This window comes from Lates calcarifer, linkage group LG5 (assembly GCF_001640805.2).
Source record: "Lates calcarifer isolate ASB-BC8 linkage group LG5, TLL_Latcal_v3, whole genome shotgun sequence".
NCBI classification, from domain to species: domain Eukaryota; kingdom Metazoa; phylum Chordata; class Actinopteri; family Centropomidae; genus Lates; species Lates calcarifer.
The window spans coordinates 14,522,163-14,535,259 of record NC_066837.1 but is presented as its reverse complement, the minus strand read 5'-3'; the positions used below and the strand labels follow the sequence as shown (position 1 = coordinate 14,535,259).

At 42.8% G+C, this 13,097-nt stretch overlaps 1 protein-coding gene across 9 annotated transcripts in view; it reads left to right on the top strand.

The window, feature by feature from the left end:
- The first annotated feature begins 4,457 nt into the window (after window positions 1–4,457).
- The window catches only part of rbm47 (RNA binding motif protein 47), a 31,371-nt gene continuing 22,731 nt past the window's right edge, over window positions 4,458–13,097 (top strand). Inside the window, exons 1-2 of one of the 9 annotated variants that reach the window (XM_018695731.2) lie at window positions 4,458–4,671; window positions 6,211–6,398. The gene's annotated coding sequence lies outside the window, so the exon portion shown is untranslated. Of the gene's footprint in view, window positions 4,672–5,428; window positions 5,679–5,913; window positions 6,399–13,097 lie in introns of those variants that run through there. The other 8 variants (XM_018695728.2, XM_051070633.1, XM_051070632.1 and 5 more) reach the window with 8 other exon arrangements.

Sequence of the window (13,097 nt, the reverse complement as noted above, 5' to 3'; positions counted from 1 at the left end):
TGTATCAGACCAACAGAGGGAGACGGTTCCCTGAGGTTTGCCAGAGTTACAGTGCAGCCTAACTTCTGCAGTGTGTAACTCATTTCTAGGCCTCTGTTTGATTTCAAGAATATGTGAACCTGACTCTTCACGTCAGACTTTCCACAGATGAACCCAGTCTCGTATTCAGTAGTCACACACAGAGTTGATTTTTGTAGCTACAGAAGTTGCTAGAGAAAGCAGGAAGGGGTTTATCAGTTTGGAAAAGGGAAAAAAAAACTCACTGAGCTTTTTGGGCCCAAATGAGCCTCACTTCTCTGTGGGTGAGAGTACAGCTGGAGAGATTATCCCATCCAACACGCGTCATCAATGTCGCCTCACGACGGGGCTCCAGTTGCTCTGCATGTGCTGTGTTTGTGCTGTTTGTGCTGTGTTTGTGCTGTGTGTGTGTGTGTGTGTGTGTGTGTGTGTGTGTGTGTGTGTGTGTGTGTGTGTGTGTGTGTGTGTGTGTGGAGCAGCGTATTCAATAATCGGCCTGGCTGGAGACGGCGGGTCGTGCAGCCCATAAGCCGACCTGGAATTTTCTCAATAAAGGTTTAATCTTTACGGGAAGCTGTACGGTGCTGGAAGGAGTTTCTTCTTGTTCGCTCGCTCTCTTTGTTTTTCCTCCTCTTGACTTAATCAATTTACCTACACACTCACACCTTCCAGCCTCTCACTCTAATGTTATTCAGTCAGTATTTCCACTTATGTGTGTGTGTTGTCTACTTGAATGACCTTGAGTTGATCCACAGGTGGAACAAGGGCCTTGTGTCCTGCACTCGATGGTCAAAAGTATGCAGACACCTGGACATTACAGCCATGTTTGACTGTGGAACATCTCATTTCAGAACTATGGCATTAATAACAGCCTCCACTCTTCTGGGACGGCTTTCCACTAACTATAAGCGCATTAGTGAGGTTGGTGATAAGTCCTGGATCACAGTTGGTGTTCCAGTTTGAACCTGAAGGTTTTGAGCTCTTTGTAGGACCAGTCACGTTCTTCCACACCAAAATGGAGAAACCATTTCTCTATGGACAGGGAAAAGAGGGAGAGAGAGAGGGAGGAAGGAAGGGGGAAAGAAAAAAACATAGGTCAAAGTACAGGGGGAAAAAAGAAAGAACCCCACAAAGGTCTCATCACCTGAAGGCCAACCTCCTTCCAAGGGTCTGGTGTGTGACCACTATGGTGGCAGCCATGTATGACTGTACTAAAACAAAGCAAGACAAAATAAAACATCTTCCACCTTCCACCTCCTGAGCCCTGTGCAGCTACCCCAACCATATATGTTGTTGCCTCCTGACCAAGCCACCCCAAAATATAAAATAAAAGGGCTGTCCTGTCCCATGTATTTCCACATGTATGTATGTATATGATGTATTGTCTGCGCATGTTAAATAATTTTTTATGCGTGTAGTGTGTGTTTTCCTTCACCAATAAAACAAATTTAAAAAAAGAAAAAAAGACCATTAGAAAGATTTGGCACTGATAAGTCTTGGATCACAGTTGGTGTTCCAGTTCCAACCTGAAGGTTTTTAGCTCTGTGGAGAGCCATCACGTTTGTCTACAACAAATGGGGAAACCATATGGACATGGCTTTGTGCATGTCGGCAGTGTCATGTTGAAATAGGAAACAACCCTTAGTGGCTTTCAGATTGACATTAGTGAGACAATTCTGGGTGAAAGTTGTTGAGGTTGTGCGTGGTTAAAGCTCAGGGTTTAAAGGTAGAGATTTGAGTCAGGTCAACTCTGCCTTTCTTGTCATTTGCCATATGCATAGTATACAGTTAAATGAAATAGCATTTCATATGGTCCAAGGTGTAGCAGTAACAGCAGACACACATTTGACATGCTAAGTTCAACTATTCGACAAAGTGCAGACAATCTGCATACACGATGCAACCATGTATGCACCACTTTGTATGTACAGCTTGAAATTGTCTACTCGTTTCCATGTACCAGACCTTTTTTTAAAAAATAAATTGCCTACGCAAAAAAATGTGTGTCCACATACTTTTGGCCACAAACTGTATTTATGTGAAAGAGAGGTTTAGCGGAGCTCATCAGGCTGGGTTTGATCTCACTCACTCGTCAAGACCCAATTAGAATCTATTAGACCCACATTTTAACACACACACACACACACACACACACACACAGACAGCACAGTCTTTATACACTTTAACTAATGTTACAAAGTGGAGAAAACCATTTTTGTGTAAAGTACAAGGTCAGAAATTGACAAGAGACGCTGCTACATCACACTATGTAACAGGCTAACATTCAAACAACAACACAGTCCACAGCAAGGTCATAAACATCTACACACACACACACACACACACACACAGACACACCACCTGAAACAATCTGACATCATAATACAATAGTAACATGATCCAAGTTTTCCTCCTTTCTCAGTTTTCCTGACAGTGTGTGTGTGATGGTTTGATTGGGCCCACTTGTTGCAGCTGAATAGATAAACTGCCCCATCTCTTTGTGCGCCATTGTCGTGCGTTTGGAGTATCAGTTCAGACTGTTTTCCTGGGAATCTCTGCTTTCTGTGTCTCAGGTCTCTCTGTCTATTGTGCAGCAACCAGGGCAGGGTCTGAGCCGCTTATTGTGGGGAGAGTTTGCTTTTGTTTACAGCCCTGTGAAAAATGCAGCTCGTGCATGTCTGCAAGTCGCTCTCGGTGTGTGTGAAGGTTCATGGAGCCGTCATTAAAGGATCATTAAAGTTTATTGTATTAGCTATATATAACTATAACTATCAAATGAATAGTTCAGTATCTGAGGAAATATTTATTCATTTTAGACCAAAGACTGGAAGCAGGGGGAAACAGCTGACCTGGGTAGTTTTGGACATACTCTGGAGTCACAGTTGTCACCAAGAGGCAACATGAAAATGAAGACTCCAAGACCAAGAAACAAAAGGTTAACCAACTTTCTACATGTCTGTTTTTATATGGAGTAAACAAATGAGATGGTAATTAGTGAGATTTAGAGGTGCTGGTCGGTGTATTTTTAATTTTTGAGTCGGGCTAACTGTTTCCCTGTTTCCAGCCTTTATGCTAAGCTAGCAGTCTGTCTGACCTACAGTTTACCTTAGTAATCATTGAGTATTGCTGAGATTGTATCCACAAATTCAGTGCTTTAGAGAACAGCATTAATTCTTATCAAAAGACACAAGTTCTCCAATTACAAAAACAATTAAAGTGTTATAATAAAGCAGAATTTTACTTTAACTCAGGGTCGTTTATAGATATTTCAACACCTCTGCCTCCTGATGAACTTTGTCTCTGACCTCATACTGTGCCTGGAGGGGTATATAGAAACTCCAACCAATAAAACCATCATAAAAATTTGAACCATCATGCCCTTCCCGTTAAATAAAACCTCTCTTATCTCTATAAGTGGGACCCCACTGGTTTGTGAATGCTCCCTCATTATTCCATGACACAACATGTTGTTTCAACAAGGAAAAGTGTTGTAAAGGAAGAAATATTCTGCACATTTGACTTAAATAAAGATTTCACTTCACAGGTTTTTGGTATTAAGACAGATGAGTGTCCAAACAAGCTGTGAAATAAGTGAGAGCTCACACTAAAACTAAACTTACTCTTAAACTTTTTTATTCAACCATAGCACCAGATGTTAAAGGACCACGCCAGAGTTAAAGAAAGCCCCACATATTTTACACTGCTGCCTTGTTTTTCAAAGGTTTTTTAAGATGCTTCTATTCATCTCATGTCAAAGTTGTTATACCGCACTGTCTCTGGTAATTTAGAAGTTAATGCAGACAGCTTTGCGCTGCGCTGTATTAATGTGCAACAACAACGTAACGTGGAAGCAGACAGTTTTCACTGTGATGGATTACCTCACTTAAGCAAGTCTCTGCAAATGGACTCTCATACTGTAAGGAAATTGAAAACCAGTAGTTACAAACGGTGGCAGGCTGAAACACTGTCAGCAGTAACAATGAGTAAATATAATTTATTGTAAATGAGATAAAATACAGAAATACAGGACCAGTAAACTACTTCCACTTGGGGTCAACGGTTGTTAAAGGTCATCAGTCAACCTGTAACAGCACAGTTACACAAACTTAAAATCATATGTGTGCGTCTGTGTTTGCACACTCTATTCAAGGCCTGTGAGATCTGTTAAGTAAGCATTAAAGCCAAATGTATTGAGCAACACGTTCAACGGCCCCGGCCTCCTCCCTACCAGAGTTCAGCCGCTGTTTTGAAACGTTATTTCTCTGTGTGAGCACGTCTGACTCAATCTCAGTTTCCTATACACACACACACACACACACACACACACACACACACACACACACTCACTCACAAGTTCCCTACTGGGTGTGTGTGTGGGGACTTTATCTGAATGTATGCATGTGTGTGCATGTGTTGTTACTCTAAACAGAAATCCAGCTTCCTCACTTCTCTCTTCTGTCCTCAGTCTGTCAGTTGGCGGATCGCCGGTGGTTACTGTTCAACACAGCTCTCTCTCTCTCTCCCTCTCTCTCCCTCCCTCTCTCTCTCTCATAGTCTCCATGACAACTGGCTGTTGCGAAGACGTCGTGCACCTGAGATCAGGAAGAAGGAAGTACCTGGCCCCGCCTACGTCAAACTCTGCAAGGAATTCAGGTAGGCAAACACACACACACACACACACACACACACACACACACAGTGTTGAATGAGAGGTGAATGCAGGAGGTCTGGAGTGTTGAAACTTTACATGATCAAACAAGTTATGATATTACCAAAACTGAAAGAGTAAAAACAGTGTGGGTGGGGTGGCAAAGAAACATGAAGGTGGTATAAACACCAGTTGAGCTGGTGTAGTTTTTGGTTATCTCCACTGTTTTACTTTCACTTCAGGTTTACAGCAGGAGCCCGTTTTAACAAAAACAAGTGAACAAGTTTCAGCTTTCCCTTTCAGTAGTCAGTCACCTTCACGCTGACAGCTCAACAGCAAGAAATCTGAGAGGGTGTGAGCGAGTTTGTTATTACTAAGAGATGTCATTACAGAGGGATCGACGGCATGCACGTCACCATAACATAAAGATAGCGTGTCATCGTGACCTCAAGCGGTGTATATATATATATTTGTGAATGAGCGCAGGTTGGTTTCATTGGTAATAAGCATGTGGTGGATGTGATCATGTGGTGTGAGGTTTTGGACTAGGTGTGCAGGAAACTCCTTTAGAGGAATGCTGCTCTGGCTGCTATAATTCAGGTCTCACACACACACACACACACACACACACACACACACACACACACACACACACAAAGACTGGCCAGGGCCACAGGAGGATAGCATTTCCCATCCGGAATGATAGGAGGGAGGGAGAGAGGTGTGTGTTGGGGGTTTGGGCAGTCAGATTCTGGTTTGGTGAGTTTGAGGAGAAGGCAGTGTGTACACCATACACAGATCAAGAGAGAGAGAGAGAGAGGGAGCGAGAGAGAGGTTTTCTGGAATGAAAGGACACGGAAGAGACGACTAAAACACCTGAGCGCGACATAAAGTGTTTGAAGGTAACGGACGGAGAAGCACCACCACCAGCAGCAGCAGCAGCAGCAGCAGCACCTTCACTTGACATCATCATGCAACCTTGACTTGAATGAGGCGTCAGCGATGGTGTGCTGTAAGGAAGACAGGTTTTTTTGTTTTTCGCTGGATGATGAGGGTATTCTCTAGAATCATTACTGTGTTGGTGTGTGTGTCTTTTTTCTTCCCCCCCTCCCTCCCTCCCTCCTCGGTTCTGAGGAATGTGGGGCTTATGTCAGTGAGAGTCAGGTACCGACTCACTAATTACCACTGCCCTTCCTCCCTCCATCTCTCCAACACCACCCTCACCACCCCACCTCTTTCTTTCCCTAGCTCTCCGCCACCTTCTTCTTGCTCTCTCCTCCACTTCAAGACCTTGTGCTGCTCTCCTCCTCCTCCTCCTCCTCCTCCTCTTGTCTCCTGCTGTTGCGTCTACAAGCGCTGTCGTGACTGGAGCAGAGGAGAGGACAAACAAGAGAGGATCTGAGTCAGAATCCAAAAAAACACCAAAAGGAGAACAGAAACTCTGACTTGTCCTCTCTCTCTCTCTGTCAGTGTGTGCTGTGCTTGTTAGATGTGTCTGAGATCTCTTCTGATTGTGCTTTGGGGGACCTGTCATTGAAGGAAAGGAGGCGCCTTGACGGCGAGCGAGAGGCCCCTGGAGAGAGAGAGAGACAACCTGACGGACAAGTGCAAAAGGAGGAGTGAGGAAGAGGAAGGGAAGATGAGAAAGTGACTGGTGGCTGGATCGTTTTGAACAGCGTTTTGAACGGTGGCTGAAGAAACTACAGTGACTACACGTCCCATCATCCCACAGGTTGGTTTGAGAACTTGTCATGTGTCTCTTTTTCTGTCTGTTTCTTGTTTTAATTTTAAAGTTAATGGCTCTGCTGTAAGGCCAGTTGAGAGATGTGGTGTGTTTTCTCACCTGGAGGACTAAGAACACACACACACACACACACACACACACACACACACACACACACACACACACTCAGTGGGTATCTGGAAGGACATTTCTTCAGCTGGTCCAGTGTTCACTCTGACCCAGCTGACTGCTGTAACCTTCACTACAAGGTTGTGGGACAGGGACTTGCTGTTTATTTTTTGTGGGGATGTGTGTGTTTGTGTGATCAGTTGCTGTCTTGTCTAATCGCCTTGTATGCCTGTGTGTGTGTCAGAAACTGGTTGAGCAGGGCGCCAGTTAGCCTTGGGTGTCCTGTTGTTACACAAACGAGATTTTAGTTGTGCGCCAAGCGTGTGTAGATGCACGTGCCTGTGTTCATATACTTTCCATTTGTGTGCAGTCGCAGTATGTGTGTGTGTGTCTGTGTATAAAGGTCCACATCCAGCTGATTTTTTCCAAGAGCAGCTGTATCTCTCTCTCTCTGACACCCGCACTCTTCACAATATCTTTGAGATAATGAGATTACATTTACTTAAAGACTTGAATTTACTTAATTATAATTTGGCAACTGTCTCTTCTTGCCTGTGCTTCAAAGCCACCAAATTTATAAAACCTGCTTAATGAATGAATGAAATTAGATAATAAAAAGTCCTAATTTTGGTAAATGCAGAGGGATGAGGTGCTGAAACATGAGATGAAAGTTATAGTTTCAGTTACTCGCTTACTGTTTCCTGAAAATCACCTGTGGAAGACAGGGAGGAGCACAATGAGAGATCACCTGTTATAGACTCCTCTGTGAGTGTGTGTGTGTGCGTGCAACTGTGCGTCCTCCATCTCAACAGACAGACCGGCTTCCTTGTGAATACTGTAAATACTTCAACCAAGTTTAAGGCGTGAGGAAGGTGTGTGTGTGTGTTGAAGTGCAGGTCAGACCTGATGAAGTGATGACACATGGTTTCTTAAAACTCTCTCATGCAAAAACCAAAAATAGATTCCAGCTAAATGGTTAGTATGTGATAATTACAGTGATAGATATTCAAATTGCTCTGCCTCTGTCTGTGTGTTGAACTGCAACTGTGGGTTCATCACCGATTGTGCGAGTAGGTTCAAGTGGTGAACCATTTTTCAGAACGATAGTTATCTCTCAAACCACTGTATCACATTCCACGATAGGGGAAAAAAAGAGACAGACAGTCACCCAAGACAGGAATTTATGGGCTATCTAGAGTTTTGTTTTCTAGTGTGACTTTAGTGGTGTCGTGTTTGGGCAGGCTCTAGTTTCAGGAAGACACACAACACTATAGAAAAGGAAGCAAAGCAAAAGATTTCTTTTGTTTCTTAACTTGACAAAAGGTTTTTAAAGCAGGAAGCTGATTGGAAATTGCAGTTCAGAGAACCTCATGCATAAGGAAGAGAAACAGCCTGAGCAGCATGAATTATACGCACATAGTATATGGTTGCGTCACATGACTGTCACATGATCATCTCATGTTCATAATGAGGAAGCACAGATTCAGTCTAGCATATGTGAGTGTGTGACAAAGCCATAAGCCTAATCCACCAACACTGAGGCAGAAATCTAAAGCTGCAGAGTAAGAGAGAGAGAGAGAGAGAGAGAGAGAGAGAGAGAGAGAGAGAGAGAGAGAGAGAACCTGTTAGCACTATTGTGTTGTTTATGAAACACCTGTAACAAGATCTGATCACCCTCTCTCTCCCTCTCTTTCTGTTTGTCACAAACACACACATACCTGAAAGGCACAATGGCTGCATTCTTTCCCTCCATCACCCCCTGTGCACCTCCCCTCTTTAGCTCTCCTCTGATCGGACCAAACGCTGAACAGCAGGGAGACGAGGGGAAGCTGAAGCAGGTAGAAATTAGCATTGCATGTATGGAAAGATATTATTATTATGATCAGTTTGTGCCCAAATTAACTCTGACTACTCAGACCAGTTTAGTTCAGTTCAGTTGTTTATTTATTCCAGATGAGAAACTTGGCTTGCAGTCAGGTGAGGATAATAAAAGACAACAACACAACACAATAGTATACTAACTAAGTACATAAACATTACCTAAAATGTCAACAAGGTGCAAAAACAACAAAGACTAGTTGCTAAAAATAATTTTTAATAAGTGCTAAAAATGTTCAAATTTAACAGTAGATACTTCAAATGACAAGGAATTTCAAGCTTGGTGCTCTTTCTCAGGCAGCAAAGATAAAACGTAAGGCTTGGAGATGAGCAGTAAGATTAAAGGATGTGTTGTGTTGTAGACTAAACGAAACTGAAATACCTACTCGTGTCCTTTCGCTCCTGTCTGGTCTTTTCACCTAATTGCAACATCTTTATCAGCGTCCTAGAAATTAAACGTACACAACAAAATCTTTCTGTGCCTTCCAAAATTGTAACAAATCACCAGGTTACGGATCGTGGTTTGGTTTAAAATGACTACTTTGTTAAGGTTAGCGTACCTCTATCATCGTGGTTACAGGAACAAACATGCCGTTAAGGTTACAGAGAGATTGTGGTCATGCTTTAAAAGAAACCAGTGTTGACTGTTGACGACAGGAGCCTCCAGAGCTTAAGTCGATGTTTTGTTGTCCGATGTTAATTTTGTGGCCAGTAGAGGGCTCTGCCACTTAACGAAAAATATGCCACCTTTGGGTTGCACACAAAAACTCCTTAGTTAAGGTTAGGAAAGGAAACAACACTGACTGCTGGTAGGAACAAGGGTCTCATACACTTATATCAAAGTCACACGCTTTGTCGAACCAAACCACCGTCCCTGACTTCCTCCCCTTAGAGGTTTTGCAGCGGGACGACAACATCAGACTACTTCTGCCTTTGCTCCTGACACACAACAGTTATTATTCACACGACCACAAAGACGAGAGGAGGTTGTCTTGAAGAGGTGACCACTGCTGTTTGTGCTGAGGACAGGAGCCATGTTCGACCAAGTTTTGAGATTTTTTTTTATCAGCATAGCAATAGAGTAGCACAGCAAACAGGCAGGTGCAATGCTGTGTCCTAGAAATTATATTTGTACTAATAAATATACTTATAATTTACTAGTAATTTGCAAAATAAAATATGCTCCTATAATACAATATCAGCTTCTACCGACTGAAGTGTCATTAAACTTATTAATTATATTTAGGCTAGAGCTGAACAGTTTATTGAATTTTAACCAAAATTGCTATTTGAACGAAGGCAAGTAGCAAACCACGAAGGCTGTGATTATTTTTACAACTCCTGACTGTGACCCTGAGAGGAGACAGGTCGACAACTCGCTACGTTAAGCGCTAGAAAAGCTCCTGCAAACGTTGTAAGTCTCTGTAAAATCATAGATGGACTGACGTCGACCCCAAACGTCTGAAAGTCAGACCAAATTATCACAAGTCAAATTGCAATTGCAGTATGTGTTAGGAAAATCGCAATTAGATATTTTCCCAAAATTGTTCAGCTCCAGTTTAGGTGCTCACAGTAAGGCGTGAGGTGTGAGGTTAGGGAAAGATTTTGGTTGCGTTTGTTGTCTAACTCTAGGAATCAGGATGGATATAGGACCTATTTCTTCCAGTGGAAAGAAATTCGGGTGAAAATACTATTCACAGCGATTATCCAGAGTAACAGGGAGAGTCCATTCACCTCCACTGAATATAACCTTAGATACAGATGATTCAAAACCTGGACAACTCAAACTGAAACTGAATGAGACATTGTGCAGCTGTCTCTCTGTGAACGTGGCAGGACCGACACACTCTGTGTAAACAGGTGACATCCACTCACTGTGAAGGCTGGATCAACACTCCTCCTCCTCCTCCTCCTCTTCCTGCCCCCCATCTCTCCGCTGGTCAACCTTTGACCCATGTGTAACCCCTCCACACCCCCTCCATGTGGTGACACTGCTGAACCCTCCATCCTCTCCTCCCCCTCTGCCCCTCTGTCCTCCAACCTGCACATACGCTAATGCTGTTATCATGCTTCATTTCACTGCTAGTTTTCTTCCTCCGCCTCTTGACTCCTTTAGCTGGAGTTTTCCTTTTTTTAAGGGTTAGATCGAGAGGCATATTAAGGTTTTACAGGTTCATGTCTACATTAGAAGCCTTATTTGTTGCTGCAACTGTTGAATTGTGACGAGATCAGTGTATGAGTTTTTGCACAGAACAAGGACATTTACATTACAATTACTTTAGGCAGTGGTGCCTTCATGGACAGTATGGACACGAGGAACAATTACATTTACTAATATCTCTTTTAATGTACATACAGGTGTGTGAGTGTTAGACTTTGAAAAATCTGAACCTGTCCTTTAGCTCACTCGCACTAAGCATCCAATTGCCTGTTCTCAAACGGGCTCTTCTCTGCATACCTGTTGCTACACACAATGGGCTAGTTGTCTGGACAGCAGGCCAAGAGGCAAGATGTGTGTGTGTGTGTGTGTGTGTGTGTGTGCGCAGCGGGTGATTTGATTCTGGCAAGGAAAGGCAAGTGAATGTGGATGGCGTTGAGGGGTGCATGTGGAAGTGAGTAGGGGTTGGGAACAGAAACTACCGGTGCTACACCACAGCTCATGATAAGACCCAACCCCAAAACACACACACATCTACTCTGCCAACACACACACACACACACACCCTGCCAGAATGGAATGTTCCGTGGGCCGAGGCCTGACTCTGTGAACCCATTCACAAAATGGCACAAAGTCGACGAACTCAGGCCTCACACGCATGCATGTGCGGACAATCAGGCTCATCCCTCCCTCTCTCTCACCCATCTTCCCTCTCTCCTATATTCTCACACTCCCTTCTCCTCTCTCCTCTTTGTCTCACGAGCAGTTTCAGCCCCGTCACTAGGAGCGTTTTAGTTTCTCAGGATGTTTCGGTGTAGCGGTGTGTGTGACACTATTTGGCAGTTTTGCTATTGTGAGTTAAAGGATTTTGTATTTAGGGGGGCGTTAGCTGGCTGAGTTGGCTGGTGCTGAATTCCAGCAGCTTTACGTTCAGGTCTTATCTGCCCTGTTTTAATTTCCCTTCTCATTTTCCTGCTCTCTCTCTCTCTCTCTCTCTCTCTCTGCCAGAGAACAATTTGTCTCTCCAGGAAAAAAGAGGTGGTGAAAATTGCAGGTTTAAGATTGCCAAAGATAAAATGTGTGAACATATTAATGTGTGAAGGTGAAGGTGACTAGTTACCATTCAGTGTTTTATTGTGTACAGTGCTCTTTTGTTATTTAAATGCCTGTTATTATATGCTCTGTAAATTCATAAAGGAGGTACAACATGCAGCAGAGACAGCAGCTGTGACTGGACCGCATCCACTTGTGTTTACTGTTAATATGTAAAACCCATGCAGCCCATTTAAAATGTATGTTGACACATTTAAGCTTGTAATACAATTAGCTGGTGACTGTAATGGATTTCTGGTGCTTCACATGAGCGACTTCCTCACAGTGGCACAAAGAAGTAATGTCCATGGCATGATTTACAGTTGCAACAGTGCAACTGTCAGTGTTGAAGGCAATAGAGTGGAGCAGGAATGAGTCCTAAAACCTGGAAGTAAGTTAGCATTTTAGCTTTCCCAGTTCCCTCAAAGTCAGTGGGTTTTTGGTCAGATGTCTGAAACAAAATTAAAATGTCTGAAATTATTAAAATACGTCAGAAGATACCCCACTCGTGATGTTTTATGTGTCATAAAGGCAGTTGCTAACAAGTGTCTAAATGAGACTCCAGAGGTTGTCTGGGACGTTAACATGAAAACCGATCTACTCACCAGTCCACCTTTACAGCCTCGTTATGTTTATGCTCATGCTCTTTCAAGCCATCACTAACTTTCTAAGAAGAAAGGCTTTTGTAGAAGAGGTCAGAGCTAAATTAAATGACAAGTTGGAAGTTTAGTGGAGGAGACGTTGACGTCATGTAACCGTGGTGTAATTTGTTAGCTTTTTACTTCTGGGATTTGTGCTTCAGAAATCAGAATGGTGGTGTTCATTTGTGAAAACTATCTGATGAACAAAATGTGTAAACTTTTGTTGGCCACTGAGTTCATTTTCTGCAATAATCCAAAACCCAATGAAAAAGTTCCATTGACTTTTTGTGGAGGGAACCAGGGTGATGCTAACTTCCGGGTTAGCCTACAAAAATACGTCCTCACTGCACCACTCTATGATTTCAGATGCTGTTTGATAATCAGACAGACGCTGATTGAGTTTTAAGATAAAGCAGTCGTATGTTTAAGTTGAAGAATATTCACTGTGTAGAGTAAGCCAAAGAGTTAGACGTAGAGTTTAAAGATTATTTTAACCTCATTGTGGATATACTAGAAGCAAAAAAATAAAATAAATAAATAAAAAAACGCATCTGAAATATCAAGTCATCAGCAGCTTTGTGAAACTATTTGTGTGCATGTCACTTTTTCTTTCATTTCCAAATAACTGATTCACATACTGTGGATTTATTTACCACCTGCTGGTCTGGACCGTGATGCCAGATGTCACAGGTGAAGATGGCACGTTAAATAATTATAATAATAACCAAAACTCTGTCTGTCTGCTCTATTATATTCTATTATTTCATCCACATGCCACTTATGCACTGTCACACGAGAGAGAACAGTCAC